This window comes from Anabas testudineus, chromosome 18 (genome assembly GCF_900324465.2).
Source record: "Anabas testudineus chromosome 18, fAnaTes1.2, whole genome shotgun sequence".
Taxonomy (NCBI): Eukaryota; Metazoa; Chordata; class Actinopteri; order Anabantiformes; family Anabantidae; genus Anabas; species Anabas testudineus.
In genome coordinates this window covers 4973876-4991220 of record NC_046627.1, presented here as the reverse complement: position 1 = coordinate 4991220, position 17345 = coordinate 4973876, and the positions used below count along the sequence as shown (strand labels likewise).

The window sequence follows — 17345 nt, the reverse complement described above, 5'->3', positions numbered from 1 at the left end:
AACCACCAGGAAGTGGATGTACATCTCAGTCAGGGTCTTGGGCAGCTCTCCTCCATCTCTGGTTTTCAACACATCCTCCAGAACTGTAGCAGTGATCCAGCAGAAGACTGGGATGTGACACATGATGTGGAGGCTTCGTGATGTCTTGATGTGGGAGATGATTCTTCTGGCCTGCTCCTCATCACTGAACCTCTTCCTGAAGTACTCCTCCTTCTGTGGGTCAGTGAACCCTCCGACCTCTGTCACCATGTCAACACACTCAGAAGGGATCTGATTGGCTGCTGCAGGTCGTGTGGTTATCCAGAGGAGAGCAGAGGGAAGTAGGTTCCCCCTGATCAGGTTTGTCAGCAGCACATCCACTGAGGTGGACTCTGTAACATCAGTCAGGATCTGATTGTTGTGGAAGTCCAGAGGAAGTCGACACTCATCCAGACCGTCCAAGATGAACACAACCTGGAACTCTTCAAACCTGCAGATTCCTGCTTCTTTGTTTTCAGTAAAGAAGTGATGAACAAGTTCCAGCAAGCTGAACTTTTTCTCTTTCAGCACATTCAGCTCTCTGAAAGTCAATGGAAATGTGAACTGTATGTCCTGGTTGGCTTTGTCTTCAGCCCAGTCCAGAGTGAACTTCTGTGTTAAGACTGTTTTCCCAATGCCAGCCACTCCCTTTGTCATCACTGTTCTGATTGGTTCCACTCTTCCAGGTGAGCCTTTAAAGATGTCTTCTTGTCTGATGGTTGTTTCTGGTCTGTGTGGTTTCCTGGATGCTGTTTCAATCTGTCTGACCTCATGTTCATCATTGACCTCTCCAGTCCCTCCCTCTGTGATGTAGAGCTCTGTGTAGATCTGGTTCAGAAGGGTTTTTTGTCCTGTTTTAGCAATCCCCTCAGACACACACTGGAACTTCTTCTTCAGATTAGATTTAAGTTCACGCTGACAAACTGCAGCTGAAGTTCCTGAATGAAACCACAAAAACATGATCAATATAATTTCTACTGAAAACACAGTTTGACAGTTTCATGACCCTAAATGATTCACATTTCAACATATTAACATTCCACATCTTCAGCTCTCAGTAAATGTCTCATTTGTCCATGATGTTAAATGTTTAGAGAAATCCTCTTACTGCTCTGCAGACAGTCAGCCAGCTCCTCCTGCTTCATTCTCCTCAGGAAGTTCAGTGTGATCTTCACAAATGCCTCTCTGCTGCTCCTCCTCTGCTCTTCATCCTCACCATACAACACCTCCTCATCCTCCCTCTGACTCTCTAAACATTGTGGGTAATCTGGACTCAGAACCTTGTGGATCTTCTTCAGCTCGTTCTTCACAAAAGTGACAATGTTCTCCTCCAGCAGCTGGAACAGAAACTATATGAATGACACAATCCAACTCAAATCATGGAGCCAAACATCAGATCCATGTTGGACAGACTGACAATCCACTGGTCTAAAAAGTGCAGCATGGAGATTATTGGGAACATAACACATGGAAAAGTAGTAGTTGGACATGTACAGACCAGAAATATGGAGTCCAGCTGTGTTGGATGCTGGTGGGCAGACTGACCACTGGGAACCTCTGAGCTCTCCTGGTCCACTCTGTGGAGGCATAATTTCATTATAAATACATTTCCAAGACTTTAATACAGTTGATTTACAGTTTAAATAGCAAAATGAGACACCATGAGATTGTGACTTTATATCTGCAATTTTAATATGAATTCAAAACACACTATTCAATCCAGACAGTGATGATAAATAATGAAGAAACAACCTGAAAGGTAAGAGATACATTCTGCACATGTATGTAAAAATTAGTTTGTTGTGGTTTTTGACCACCCACATTAGACACAACGCCTTAATCAAGAGTGGATTCAACTTTAAAAGTCAAGTAAAAAAATACAAGATTGCGATTTGAGTCAGTGTAATCACAACAAGCCTTTGTTAGCAGTTAATATCTGTTAGCATCAATAAAATAAGTTGAGGAGGATTCAATAGACAGAGAAAGTAAATTTTAAAGTAAATTGAGTAAATAGTACTTTTGTTACATTTAGTCATTTAGCAGATGCTTTCATCCAAAGCGACTTACAAGTGAGAGAAAATTTATATTTGACAGCTGCCAGACTGTACATATCGACACTACTTTGGGTTTTAGAGTCTTTTCCAAGTATCCAGGAGGAACTAAGAATCAGACCACCAACCCTCAGGTCTGTAGACGGCTGCTCTAAGAACTGAGCTACTGCTGCCATAATTATACAAATACATAACGTTTCAGGTTGCAACTATTTAGTTGATACCAAATATTATTTAGTATTTACATGTATGTTTAAAAAAAACGATTAGCTTAAAGCACTACTTTACTTTGTTAGTAATAGTTTTATTATAAAACAGCACATTTTTTAATTTTTTAAAATCTCTCTAACAGGTTTCTACCTCTGTGGTCACATGGTTCATTGTTGGTTTGATGGAGCTCAGTGTGACCAGGGTTAGCACTAGTTAGCTGTTAGCATCTGTTAGCATCAGGAAAACCACTGGTTTTCACCCAAACAGTCTTCAGACAACAACAGAGGATCCAACAGTCAGAGAGACGAGAGAAACTATGAAGCAGAGGTCTGAAGTTCAGAACTGGTTCTACTGCTCAGTTTTCAGATACGACAACAGAAATGATCAGAAACACGTTGAATCAAATTTCTCTGGAGAAACAACTGTTGAAACATCAGTCACTGACATTGTCATGTTATTTACAGCTCACCTGTGAACAGCAGGGGGTTGTTGTCCTTTAAAATCAATTGGACGATCAACTGACCAGTCACTCTTCATAGACACACAGCTGGGTTCGCATTCCCGTCTAACTGACTGTGTCCTCCTATGCATCCTGGTAGACAGAGGAAAAGACATCAGAGAGGGAAATTCACTTTTTATTTGTGAGTCATTAAGCTTTGGGAGAAACTTTGAACAGAACAGATCAATGAAAAGTCAAAATCTGTATACTGAATGATTTCAGTATAAATTCATAACACAGAGAGTTTTCAGTGTTAATAATGATGGAGCAGTGATTGTTGGTGCTAAGCTCTGACATGGAGAAGAGTCATGGACAGTTAGAGATCCTCATCTCACCTCTGAGCTTTGGTCTGGCTCTCATGGTCCCCACACAGAGTGGTTTTAGAGGGAGGGACTCCCTCCTCTCTGTCCTCACACTGATCCATGCTGCTGAATCCACATCCACATCAGCTCACACACACTTTCTACCTTCATGTGGAGAGGAAACACAAATCATTGATGTGCAGTGAAAACTGAAATCCTCCTTTCCATCATTTCTCCTGGACAAAGATCAGCTGCTCCTCCACTGATTGGCTCTTCTTTCCTCTTTCATATCAGTGTCACTTGAATGCAGTCAGACAGCAGTGGGAGGCAGAGGAAGCTGCCATCAGCTGCTCTACTTCTACTATCAGTCCACTAGATGGAGGCATGAAGCTGCAGCCCAGCACACACAGGATGATGGACCAACATTTACACTCACTCAGTCATTTGGACTGATGCTGATACTTCACTAACTTTTCCACCACTAAACAACATTTTGACTGATTTTAATGTGTATTACTGTGTAAACATCACTAATGTTGCAGCAGGTAAAGGTGAAGTTCACTTCATGTACTGACAGGTGGTGAATGTGTACTAATACATCACAGATCAGCTTTCTTTCTTCTCACAGACCTGAGGGACCTCTGTCATGCTGAGTTATATATCCCTTCCTTGGAATCAATATGATCTATGTTAGAGATGTTCACTGATTATTAGTTCATAGCAGCTGATGAATGTTTCTGTTCAACACTGTTTTATTAGACTAAACTTTATTGTCTAGTCGTATTTCTATGTCGAGATTCGACCTAAAATTGCAACTTTCTTTGATGAATTTCTCAAAAGACGTGTGAAGGTCAAATCTTTGGTCTGTTAATAAAAGTATATCAGACGTGTGATGGTAACAAAGGTTTTATTGAGGTTTGTTGAATGTTGTCTTGATCATCAATGTGTCAGATTTAGTCAAATAAAGTTTCTGCTTCTAACAAAATGCTTGTTTCTCTCTAATTTCTCTGTGATTTCACAAACTCACATAGTTACACAGAGGACAGAGGAACTCCTCATCTAGAGCTGGACCTCTCCAGAGATGTTTACTGAGAGCTGAAGATGTGGAGTGTTAATATGTTGAAATGTGAATCATTTAGGGTCATGAAACTGTCAAACTGTGTTTTCATTAGAAATGAACATTCAGGAACTTCAGCTGCAGTTTGTCAGTGAACTTAAATAATAATAATGTATACTTTATTGATCCCCTTGGGGAAATTTGTTTTGGACAGCTGCCAGACTGAGTCAGCGATACTACAGGGTTTTAGTTTCTTGTCCAAGGACACCTCAGCTAATAGCCAAGAGGAACCGGGAATAGAACCACTGACCCTGGGGTCTGTAGGCAACTGCTCTACCACCTGAGCTACTGCCGCTGCTTAGACTGATAATGTCTGATAAAATAAGTTTTCCTTGCATTTGTGTATTTAAATTATTATTTGATAAGTACTTGTCCACACATCTTGTCTGTCTTTAGGATCCTGTCTGTCTCTTTGGTCACTATAGACATCTTCTTAGTCTAAACCATGGTTCATTTGAACTCTTCCCATTTCTTATTTTTCAGCTAACACAGACGTTTGAGTTCATTGGACCTAATTAACAAATTAGGTTTCACCATGGGTAAAAATAAAAATAATTATATATATTAGTCCTACTGGAACTTGGAGATCAACTTTGAAGTGAACTGTTGAATATTACAAGAATCCATAAATATAAAACTTAAATGTGCTCTCCGTTTTTCAGATTGGCTGTGACTCATGTAGTAGGTTCACTCTTAGACTTTTCTGTTAATTTACTTAAAAACTTAAACAGTATATTTCTGTAATCCTCAAATGCAGTACATTGCTGTTATTCATTTTTGGTGAAATGCCTTTTGACAGTACTCTATGATATTAATACTTTGAGGAGAGGAAACAGTACTTTACAATATTTTTTGTAATGCATCTCGGGAACACAAGCACTTGCAGTGAGCCCACATGCTTGAGTCAACAATCCAGTTTGAATCTTCAGCCATCTTCATTCTTCAGATTAATGGGTGAGTGGATTCTGTTTTTACTTGTTAGCATTAGCAAAGTACAAAACATTTCCAATCAAGTCATATTGTGCAATGAGAAGTACAGATCTTTAAAACTGCTAAGTGGTGAGACAAACTCATAGAAACAAAACACTTTCATTCAGTTTATTCTTTTTCAATTGAGGTGTTGTAATAACTTTTCTCTCTCTTCAGTGACAGTTGTGACATTGCAGACTGGCACTGGACTTCTGATTGTCATTCTTCAATTACAGGGTGAACTGGAATTTGCTTTGTCTTAGATAAATCTTTGCCATGTGCACATATCCAGACGTTGCCTATTCTAACTGCCTAACTTGAATGAACATAGCAGGAAAACTCCAAAACTTAACTTATAAACAAATCAGTCAGTGTCATGTTTTACTTTCTCTTCTGTTTTCAGAGACAGAAGTCGTCACTTTGGACCTGCACGTGTTGCCTTCCTCACCCCAGCAACCAGCACTACATCACTACTTCCTTGCTCCAGTCCATCAAGTCTCACTCATTTTACTGAATGTAATGTAGTTTAATAGTTTAATGAGTAAGAGTTATGAAATAAAATTACACTCATGCAAAAGTATGTAGTGTGTATACATTATATACTGTACTTAATTTAACAATAAAAATCTGTAAATATACCTCTTCTAGAAAAGGTGCATATAAATAGTAAGTAATTAAAAAGTAATTAATTGTGTATTAATTGTTAATTTTACAGTAAAATAATTACATTCTTTGCTGTTTTTTAACAGGAAAAAGTTTAAGAGTGTGGTATCACCATGACTGTGAGAAGTGCAGCACTGGATGAGGAGTTCCTCTGCCCTCTGTGTATCTAATAGACATTTGATTCAGGATATAGACATTCCTTATACACAGTGGGAGTTTGGGCAGTGATAAAGGTTTTTTACTGTAAATAAAAGAAATGTTCAGCTCTTTAAACTGTGATATTTAGTTCATTCATTCCTCTGAATTTGTCTTAGGTTTGTCTGTTAGTGGAAGAAAGGATTGGAAACTGCTCCACAAAGAGTGGAAATAACTAGCAGAGGACAATCTCAGTATTCTTGTCAAATTGTGCACCTCCATTTAATTCCAGCACGTTTTAGGTGTTAAATTGTTTGTGAGACACTTTGAACCAAATTATGTTAGCGACATGCTTTGGGTTATTTTGAGCTGACAATAAAAAAATCAGACATGCAACAGTGTGAGTGTGAGAAACAGCAAAATTAGAGTCAAGCGTTTTGTTAGAAGCAGAAACTTTATTTGACTAAATCTGACACATTGATGATCAAGACAACATTCAACAAACCTCAATAAAACCTTTGTTACCATCACACGTCTGATATACTTTTATTAACAGGACAAAGATTTGACCTTCACACGTCTTCAGAGAAATTCATCAAAGAAAGCTGCAGTTTTAGGACGAATCTCGACATAGAAATACGACTAGACAATAAAGTTTAGTCTAATAAAACAGTGTTGAACGGAAACATTCATCAGCTGCCATGAACTAATAATCAGTGAACATCTCTAACATAGATCATATTGATTCAAACTGTTGTTTGTCACTAATCATTAGTTCAGTTTGTCTCTGTCTAATTCTTCTTTTATTTCTTCTTCTATTCTATGTGAACATTATTTAACCCCATGAGTCCTGTAGTGAGGATCTACTGACAGAGAAAGTCGGAGCTGTTCTCCAGCGGCTGTCCGGCCGAGCTCAGACCGCATTTAGTGGCTCAGACAGCGGGAGAGCAGCGGCTCATCTCCGCCTCCTCCACAGGCTGATGGAGGCAGGAAAAGCTGCCTTCAGTCCTCAGTAAGTGGAGCTCCACAGTAACAACGACTCTGTGTTCAACTAGAGACCATCCACTAACTCTATGTCCATTAAAGACGGTTTTAAACGACACATTTTGCTGCGTCACGACGACACAAAGTGAAACTAAAGGTCTGTTGAGATGAAGTTCGTCTGAAAACCAGACGGACACTTTCTAACTTTTCTAGCAGCATTGAAGCTGCTGTTTGTGCTGGAGTTTGCAGATACTCACCTCTAGTGATGAGCAGAGAAGATTCAGAGTTTCTAGTTTTACTGGTGGAAACGAATCCAAACTTTCCGACTCTTCTTCTTCCTCCTCTTCCTCCAAAGATCCTGGTGCTTTGTCGCCACCTACTCTGCTGGAGTGTGGGTCTGAATGAAACCACCTCCAGGACAGAACCTGAACCAGATCAAATCCACTAGACCAGGGGTCAAAATCCAAAACACACTTTAGGTCTTGGGCCGAACAGGATAAACATTTATTGAACACTAAAACTTTTAAAACTTTTTTTTAACATAAACCTTAAATAACTTATACTATTTTGCTCTGTATAAAAATATATCCTGTCTAAATTATACAAGTTAGAAATAAAGTAAACATTAAAAGAACAAACATTCAAATTTCGTTAATCTTATGTCATTTTATATAAAAAATAAACTTAAATTTTAAATATCCCAAAAGATTTTGCTCTCCATAAAAATATATCCTGTCAAAATTATACAAATTCAAAATGTGAACATGCTGCATAACAAAACCTGGAAATATAAATAAAATTTGTGCTTTTCAGCAATAACAAATCAAATCATTCAGTCTTTGCTCTTCAGTCATTTTATCAGAGCTGCATCTGTTTTTGTCAACAGGTTCTTTTATATTTGTTGTGAGGTTCTGTGTTGTGGAGATTCTCAGGATGGACTGTAGGTTCTCACCAGTGAGACGACTCCTGTGTGCTGTTTTGTTAGTCTTCATCACTGAGAACAGCTTCTCACTAAGATTTGTTCTACCAAACATAAACAAGGTTCGAGCCTCATGTGGACGGAGCTGGGACATTTCTGCGGGAATGGAGTGAATAAACTGTGCGGGTCCTGCAGTGTCCTACTTTACCTTCAGTCATTACACTGCAGCTCAATCAGCTCCATCTGAATCTGCACAGGTGAAGTTTCCACAACGACGGTAAATGGGTTGAGAAGCAACTCAAACTTCTTTTCTTGTTCGTCAAAGTCACCAAAGCTCCGTGAGAACTCAGTTTATCAGCAAAGTGCGTATTTGTGAACACAGTTGTAACGATATGGTTCAACATTACTTGGCACCCTGAGGACCAGCTTCATAATAACCTGCAGCATCATAAACTAGACTTGATTAACGCGGAATGTGTTCGACAGCTGAAGCGCTGCATTATGGGATCTGTAGTTTATTGTGTTACCAGCGCTTCATATCGCCATTAATAATAATATAGAAATGATCTGATGATGCACTAGACTTTCTGAACTGGTTTGGTATTTGTCCTGTTTCTACTGAGAACACCCTGAACTCTGACCTCCATTCTCTTCTTTCCAGCTCTACTTTCAGCTCCTCTCTCTCTCTGCTGACTATATTTCTGACACTGACATGAAACATGTTCTACTGACTCTTCCGTGTTTGATTTAGTCCTTTATGTCCAAACCTCAGTCTTGTTCTTGTTCTTTCTTCCACTAACTCTCCTTTTACCAACCTCTTTCTGTATTCTAGTGTCCACCTGTAATGGTTTCGTCCCAGTTGTGTTGTCGTTCACTCATAATCTTGGTTTTGATCACAGCTTCTGTCTCTGATTTGTTCAGTGGTTCCATCAAATCTCCCTGTTTGTCTCTTTGTCCAGAGCATCAGCTGATTCATTCCCTACTATTCCCCTGTGAGCTGGAATCAAATGAAAGCTGCCGATACACTAGATTGTTGAATCCTGAATAGTAATTCATATATTTCAGGTTTGTTCTACATTGTAGTGCTGTAGTAATAGCATCAGTTCTACCGTACAAACTGCTGAATGCTCAGTGGCTCGTCTCTTTATTGGGATTTATTTATTGTGATTGTGATTCTGTAATGAATGAATATGGAAAAGCCCGTCTTCCTGTTTCTGGTCCTCACAACTGTTGAAAAATTGATATTTCTGAATAAAAATGAATAAAAGTATCTTCACCCCCTGTTGAATTATTTCCACTTCCACCACTGTAATTTACAATAAAACAAAAACACGATGTTAACAGATTTATTCAAGTCAGTTCAACAAGTGAACACAAACCACTAATGTCCTTTAATAGTTTGAGCTGTTTCATAGTTTTTGTGCAGTCGAACAAATGAAGCCTCAACAAGCTTTGACTTGACTGAACCAACCTGATGAAAAGCTTCATGTGGCCCTCACTAGTCTTTGGATCCATCCGTAGATATCACTGTGTGGTCATGACGACAGGATTCAAGTCTTCTCTTCTATTATCACTGATCCAAATGAGTCCAGAGTTTCCCTCCATGTCCAACACAGTTTGGCTCCTTATGGCCACGAAGTGATGGGAGAAGAGAAACTCTCAGGAGCTTTGAACCAACTGAAGCAGCTGATTCAGAAAATGGTTCAATGTTTAGAAACATGTGAGTCACTACTTTGGAGACATCTGCTGGAGAAATGTGTTTTAAATGAGATCAAATGTGACTGAATGTTATTTCTATAACTATACTACCGACCATACCTGCTTTATAGTTGTTGTTTTTATTCTACTAAAATGTCAAAGTCGTCCCCAGAAGTTCAGCACATGGACAGAAATAACAAGGACATGTCCACAAATAGAAAATAATGGAGAGAAGATTTACAATTGTTCCATCTGATTTATTTCCACACAATCACAATTTCCTTCATCTAAGTCACACGAGAACTTGGCTCAACACAAATGTCTTCTATAGAAAGAACATTCAGTCACATTTGATCTCATTTAAAACACATTTCTCCAGCAGATGTCGCCAAAGTCAAACCACCTGTTGTGACAATCAAACGTCTCTTACCTGTCAAGATCAAATCTCCAACTTTCCTCATTAGAACTCATCAGTTCTTCAATTCTATTGGTGGATCATGAGTTGAACTAATAAGTGAAACAGCAAATGAAGCAGTGATGAAGGAAAACATTATAGAACAGCTGGACGTGGATTCTGTGGTGTTCTTCTGACAGCTGGTTCTACTCTGCAGGACTCACACCTGGAAACACCAAGGCTACAGGGATCAAGGATGGAGGGAGCAGAGATGAAGGAGCTGAGGACAGACGACACAGTGAGACACATGTTGGACTGGCAGTAGCTTTGTCACTTGGTGCTGTGATGGTTCTTGGTATTTGTGGTTTTGTCCTAAACAAGAGAATCAACAAAGGACAGAATTCAGCAGCTGTCAGCTCAATGTGACAAAGATTTTTAGATTTTAATATATTTTACATAAAAAGTAAAAACTAAGGATGACGTGTGATTTTAGTTTATTGAACCTTTAGTTTATGTAAAAACAACAAAATGGAAATTCCTCCACTATGAGGATCTAAAACTGAGTAAATGTACATAGTTATTTACCAGCTCTGTTTTAATGTCAGAATTTGTTCTTTCATTTCCATTTAGTCATTTATCAGACGCTTTTATCCAAAGAGACTTGTGACTAGTGATGTGACGATGAGGCTCAGCTGTGTTGCTGTGCATGTTTATTGAGTGTATTGATTTGAATTGTTGTCTTTCCTGTTTACATCATGAGCACAATAAGTCTTCAGAGGGAATAAATACATTTAACCTTATTAGGATGAACAATCAATATTTAATTCATGAATTCATCACTGTGGTGCCTCCCTGATTTATCCAGTATCTAACCTGTAAATAGCAGCAGATAAATAAAAAAGTATCAGACTCAGAGTAGAAGTACTCTATTTAAGTGTAATCAGGAACATGTAGCTTCTAATAAAAGTAAAAGTACACAATGCATTAAAATGTGACTTGAGATTTCACCACTGGGACAGAGAAACAGCTCAACTGTCCATTTGCAGCCCATGTTGTAGTCAGAGAGGGTTTTACATCAGTCGCTATAAGAAGCAGAACAACCAATGAATGAGAAACGTTTCTTTTTTAATTTATTTCTAAAGATTCAGGTGCCACAGTGATTAGATGAACTTACTAAACTGTCGGCTCATCAATCATCATCGTTTGACATATTCTTTAGTCTGTGAATAAAATGCACATTTGTAATATTTCAACACCAATAAATATTTGTATCAACAATAACAAGGATCAACTGGAAAGATTTGCAGCCGTGTAATAATTCAAACAGACCAAACAAGTCCCATTGAATAGGACTCACTTGATAGTTAACAGACAGATAAAGAACAGAGGAGGAGGTCGTTATCAAACTGTTCTCCCACAAATGTTGTTTGCTGGAAACTGGACTTGCTGCAGATCATGTTCTGTTCCAACACCATTTTTCCGCTTGTCTTCCAGATGTGGACGTTAGTGATGCTAGTGATGAAATAGAAAAGGTTTCCTTCTTCATGGGACACAGGTTCTTGGCAGAGAGCGTATATTCCAGATTTCATATTTAGTTGGGTATTAAAACCCTCCCTGTTCAGTTGGTCTCTCACCTGTCTGGAGCGGTAACAGTCCAGCAGCAGGTGCTGTCTCGTCCTCATCACAACCTGTCACCAGACATTTGTTAGTTTGGAAGAAACAGCTCCACTGGACCAGCGCTCTCAGAGGGAGTCTGTTCACTGGAATCAGCCACACTGGACCTTTTCAGGGTTTTCACACCTTATTTTATCACTTACATCTTTATTATTGGACCAGAATCTCAGATGGAGCCATATTTATAGTCTAATATGCCTCAATTTACATTCTCTTTAATTAGTTTGTATATAGTTTTAGTGAAGAACTGTTCCAGGTTCTATTAAGATACTGATCAATAGTATCTCCATATAACAGTTAGTGATGTGCTTAACTAGACCTAACAGACAAATCCTGACACCTACATTTTGTTCCAGTTTACTTTATTGTTGAATGATGAATTTTACCTTCTACTTTTTGTTGTTCAGTTTTTTACGTGGTTCCATCAAAAACTTCATTAAATGAGTTTATTTATCATCAAAGCTCTTTACACAACTGTCATTTTATCTGGACTGTGAAAGTCGTGCCACATCTTCGTGCACAGTTGGTTATTAAATGTTCCTAAACCTGACATCTCATGTGGATTCTGTAGTGTCGTGTTTATCACATTTGCATCACAGGTGAAAGGTCTCCAGTTCAAAACCAGGTGGAAACAGTTTTTATTTTTCACCCAAGATCACGTCTAGAGCCATAAATTGAATAAATAAATACCATTTACTATTTTTAATCATGACTGACTGAGGAGGTGCTGACCAATATCCAACTTGAGTGAACAGTTTAAACTTGATTTCAGACCGTAGTTCACACAATGTGGGACCAGAGGACAACTGGCAAATGAATGAATGATGAAATAAAAACATAAATAAGAACAAGCTGTAATATGGGCCGATACAGATACAGAGGGTAAAATAAGTATTAAACACTTTGTCATTCTTTTCATTAAATATAAAACTAAAAGTTCTTTTCACATGAAATCTTCACCAGATGTTGGTAAAAACCCAAACACACAGTCAAGGACACTCTCAACTGGTTTCAGAGAAAGAAAGTAAAGCTGCTGGAGTGGCCCAGCCCAGACAATCACCTGATTAGAGTCCAACTGAAATGTCTGGAAAGAACTAAAGATCAGAGTTTAGAGAAGATTTGAAGACTGTTTGTGTGAAGAATGGACCAAAATCACAGCGAGCAACGCACTCGACTAGTTTCTCCATACAGGAGGAGTCTTGAGGCTGAAATTACATCAAAGGTTTTTGTACAAAGTCTTAAATAAATTCCAGTCAGTGTGTTCAATACTTTTTTCTCTGTCAATTCACATTATTGTACAGAACTTCATATTTGGACATATATGGTTTGATGTCTTTACATGTGTGGATTACATGGGTTGTTACCAGCATCTGATGAAAATCTTCTGTAAAAAACACTTTTATTAATATAATTACTGAGAAAAATGGAGACGTGTTCAATACTTATTTCACTGCTGTACAAATAACTAAATACTTGAAAAATGTGAAAACTGGATCAACTTTGACATTTTATTGTCAACAGAGTGAACTTTCTTTGTTTCATATAATGTGATTGATGACTAAATAACAGGTCGCTATAGTCATAGAAAACATACAGTGACTTATTAGAAACGCTGATATGTGTGAACTGCAACAGAATCACTGTAGACAAATAAACCACTAATTAATCAGTTCCATTTCTGGACTTAGTCTGATCCATCCAGCACCTGGTGACATTTCTTTGGAGATCACATTTCTTCTAAACATGAATTTTACCGTTCACATTTAACAAATGTGGATGAATCTAGTTTATTCAAAGAAGAATTCCATTAAAATCAGTTTCTAAAATAATTCTTAATGTTTCTAAATTTGTAAAAGTTTTACTAATTGTTTTTTTGGGCTGAAAACTGACTATTAGGGGTTGAGGTCATGTATGACTTTAATATCAGAATTTGAAGAACATCCCCAGTTGATGGAGACTTGATTCATCCCAGAGGGAAATGTGAGGGACGCTGGCACAGACAGATGACAGTACAGAATCAAACCCAAACCATCTGAACACATCACCATCATGCTGCACTTGTTCCGTCCCTTCTTCATCCATAGCCTCGTTGTGTCTGTCCATCACCAAGTGTGCTACAATAATCTGGAGAACAATCCAACCTTTCACGGGATCCGGCATTTTGGTTCCTCTGGAGCTGCTTCAACGGATCAAGTCCGACTCGCTGTGACGCTGTATTTATATGAGCATCATGCAAATTCAACAAACACCACAGTTCAATGAGAAGTGAAGGACAAGAACAAGTTCTGACAAAGTTTCCTCCAACTCCACCATTGATTCATTCCATCAAGTTAATTATTGTTTGAAATGTAACTCCCCCTCAGTGTTCGTACATGATGGAGCTGGAATTAACATTAAAGTCCAGACCGAGACCTTTCAGGACTGTCCACACCTCCTGAGCTCTGTAACAGTCCATCAGGAGCTGTTGCTGTGTCTCATCTTGGTTGCAGTAGATCATGGGACACTGTTTAGTTGTTACCTAACAGCTCCATGAAACTACTGCTCTGACAGGAAGTCTGTCCACACTTATCAGCCAGTGGACGTCTCTCATACTCTCTGACAGATGTTTGTTTTTCAGGACTTTTCTCAGCTCCTTTCCCTGTGCTCCTTGTACATGTTTAGAACTAATTAACCTCCATATTTAAATGTAAAAACTGGGACAGGACAGAGCTGTTGAGAAACGAGCTGTTCTACCAGAAGGACGAGTCACTGATCATTTACACTGGTGGGATATGGGAAGAAAGGAGCTGTAACTGTCTGATGTGGAACATGGAACTCGGTAGATTTACTCAACAATTTGTACTTCACTACAAATCTGATGCTCTTGCACGTAATTAGACTAATTGAAGTGAATTATGCTTTTAAACACAGTTTCCTACCTTGTACTACGCTGCCTTTGTGTGACGACCTACTTTTTAAAGGACACTTTCTTCTCATCCAGTGAAAACCATCCACATCAAAGTTTACTTTTGAAGTGGATTTTTTCCACCATTATTAGTTCATTTCAGTTCAACAATAGTCAAACTCACGTCTGTGTAGTTTAGTGTTAGAACAACAGATGTAGCTCAGCTGTCAGAGTAGTTGTCCACAAACCACAGGGTCAGGAGTTTGACTCTTAGTTCCTCCTACATCTCCTACAAGTGTCCTTGGGCGAGACACTGAAGCCCAAGTTGCCCTTAATATAAGTGACTTTGGATAAAAGCATCTGTCAAATGACTAAATGTGAATATCTCATATCCAAAACACAGAAGGAATAACGTTGTACATGAGGAGAACAGAAGCAATAGTAAGTCTGCACAAAGACACAGAACAATTGTGAGTTGTTCCAAGATAATAAGAAGTTTGAAGTTCAATATACTTCATGAATCCTTTAAAGACGACTAACACCTCACAGCACCTAACAGCTGATTAGCTGTTAGTATTTTCATTCATTAGGCATTTGTGCTTGTAATAACTGCAAATGTATATGTTTCCATTTTATTGTATTTTATCTATTGTATCAGCCCAGTAGTCCTGCAGTATTTATTGTGATTTTGAGAATTAGTGTGTTTGATCTAGGAGGAGGTCTGCTGATGATGTACAACCATGGTTGTTTTTTTAACCACCGTAATTAAGAATTTACGAATTTGTTCTAAATTCATTATTCTAATCTATGATGAATCATTAACTTTGTGATAAATGATGATATTTCTTTCTAGCAGCAGCTGGCCGTGGCAGACTTGAAAACTCAGTGACTGCCTGTAAACCTAAAAAGAGGTCTACGAACCCTGGGGTTGGTGGTTCAATTCCCAATTCACACCCCAAATCCTAGCTGCATGTAACAGTGTCCCTGGACAAGACACTGAACCGTGAACCCGTGGTGCCTAAAATGCAGCTTCCTGTCCAAAATGAATTTCCCCAAGAGGATTAATAAAGAATCAATTATTATTATTTAGCTGAATCAACATAGTCCTCATTTCACCTGCTACATAAGATTGATAAACAGTTGTTTCCCTCATTTGGTATAATACTCCTTATACAGTCCTTTTTATTGATAATTTACCACAGACCTTTACTTGCCTACCCAGTCCACTCTTACACTGTCGGGAGTGAAATAGACATTTACAGAGTATCTGACAATGTTTCTCTGACAGGACGACACTCTCAGTACGACACTGAACACAGAGACACTGAAGAACCAGGAGACCAGAACCTAAACCCAGGATAAAGAGGTTCAGTGAATGTGGTGTTGAAGGTGTGGAGGTGGATCAGTTTGTTAGAGGAGACTCTGAAGAAGGACAGAGTCCCAGCAGGACAGTCCACATACACTGATACTCTGTTAGAAACAGAGGAGGAGATGGATGTTAATCCGCTATTGTGAAGAACAGAGTAACCAACAGTAGAACATCTCAGACTCCAGGACTGATTGTTCAATCCAAAAAAACAGTCTTGAATGTCTCCTCTCCTTCTGATTCCTCTGTAACTCACTGATATATGAACCTCTCCGCTCCACTCGACCTCCCAGTAACAGCGACCAGTCAGACCATTACTACACAGCAGCTGACGACACTGGTCAAATCTGTCTGGATGATCAGGATATGACTGATACTCCTCCACACGTGTCACCTTCCTGTTGTTGTCAGACAGTCGTAGTTCTCTGTTCACTGTGTTTGTGTCGATGGTGAGTTGACAGTAATCTGATGGAGAGAACAAGACACAATCCAGCTGCAGTTATTAATCTATCATCAGTTTGATGAGGACTCATGACATCAGGGATTTGAATGAGTGATGTGACAGTTTGAAGATGGTTGAATGTTGCTGCTTTGTTTTCATCAGTCTCATTAAAAACACACTTACACTTCCTCAGACCTGGTCTCAACCATCGGACTCCACCAGGCTCCACCCTGAAAGGAGGAGGGGGGTCAGAGCAGCACATTCTCTTTCAGCATGCACACATGGACATTACATGGCTCTCATACACACAGTGTGTTCTGGTTCTGTTCTAATGGAGGCTTGTATGTAGGGATGGACATTCAGCAAACAACTAAGGAATTGGAGTCCTTATCTTGGAATTCTACGGAGCAGGGAGGTGACATGGAGGAAAGATTTCAATTCTCTAGTTCACAGCAGTTTTGGTGTCAGACACCTGCTTTCAGTCTCACTCTGTCACCAGACAAACTAATGTGACACCACAGGAAGCAGGAAACTGGAGAGCAAAGTCCAAGAGGCTTAACTCCACATACATGGACTCTGTGTGTGTGTTTTCCTGAACATGTTCTAGTTCTGATTTACTGTCTCCTATATATGACACAAGATCTCATTGTGACAAGATCAGGATCTCAGGAAGGTGAAGATGCTTCAATCATCACTATTTGAAGAGACAGAGACATGATGCTGTGACCTGATTCAATCCTCTGATATTCATTTATTGTCATTCTGTGGATAAAAACTCTACCTATAAGTTGGATGAATTTTCTGCTCAGTTCACAGAATCTAATGTAACACCTGATTTCATCATGAGGAGATTTGTTCCCAAAGTCAGAATGAGACACTGAAGTCAGAATTACAGGAGCTCCTCTCTTTTCTTAGCTGAATGTAAAGTGCTTCAGTGAAGATTTGTCATCAGCTGAGAGGAAATGTTTCCAACACAAAACTACTTTCTGCTGCAGTGTTCATCAACATGACTCCACAGTG

The 17345-nt window shown here is 38.9% G+C and overlaps 1 protein-coding gene across 1 annotated transcript in view; it reads right to left on the bottom strand.

The window, feature by feature from the left end:
* Positions 1–17345, bottom strand: part of LOC113155588 (NACHT, LRR and PYD domains-containing protein 12-like) — a 246698-nt gene that overhangs the window by 142561 nt on the left and 86792 nt on the right. The window lies entirely within an intron of this gene.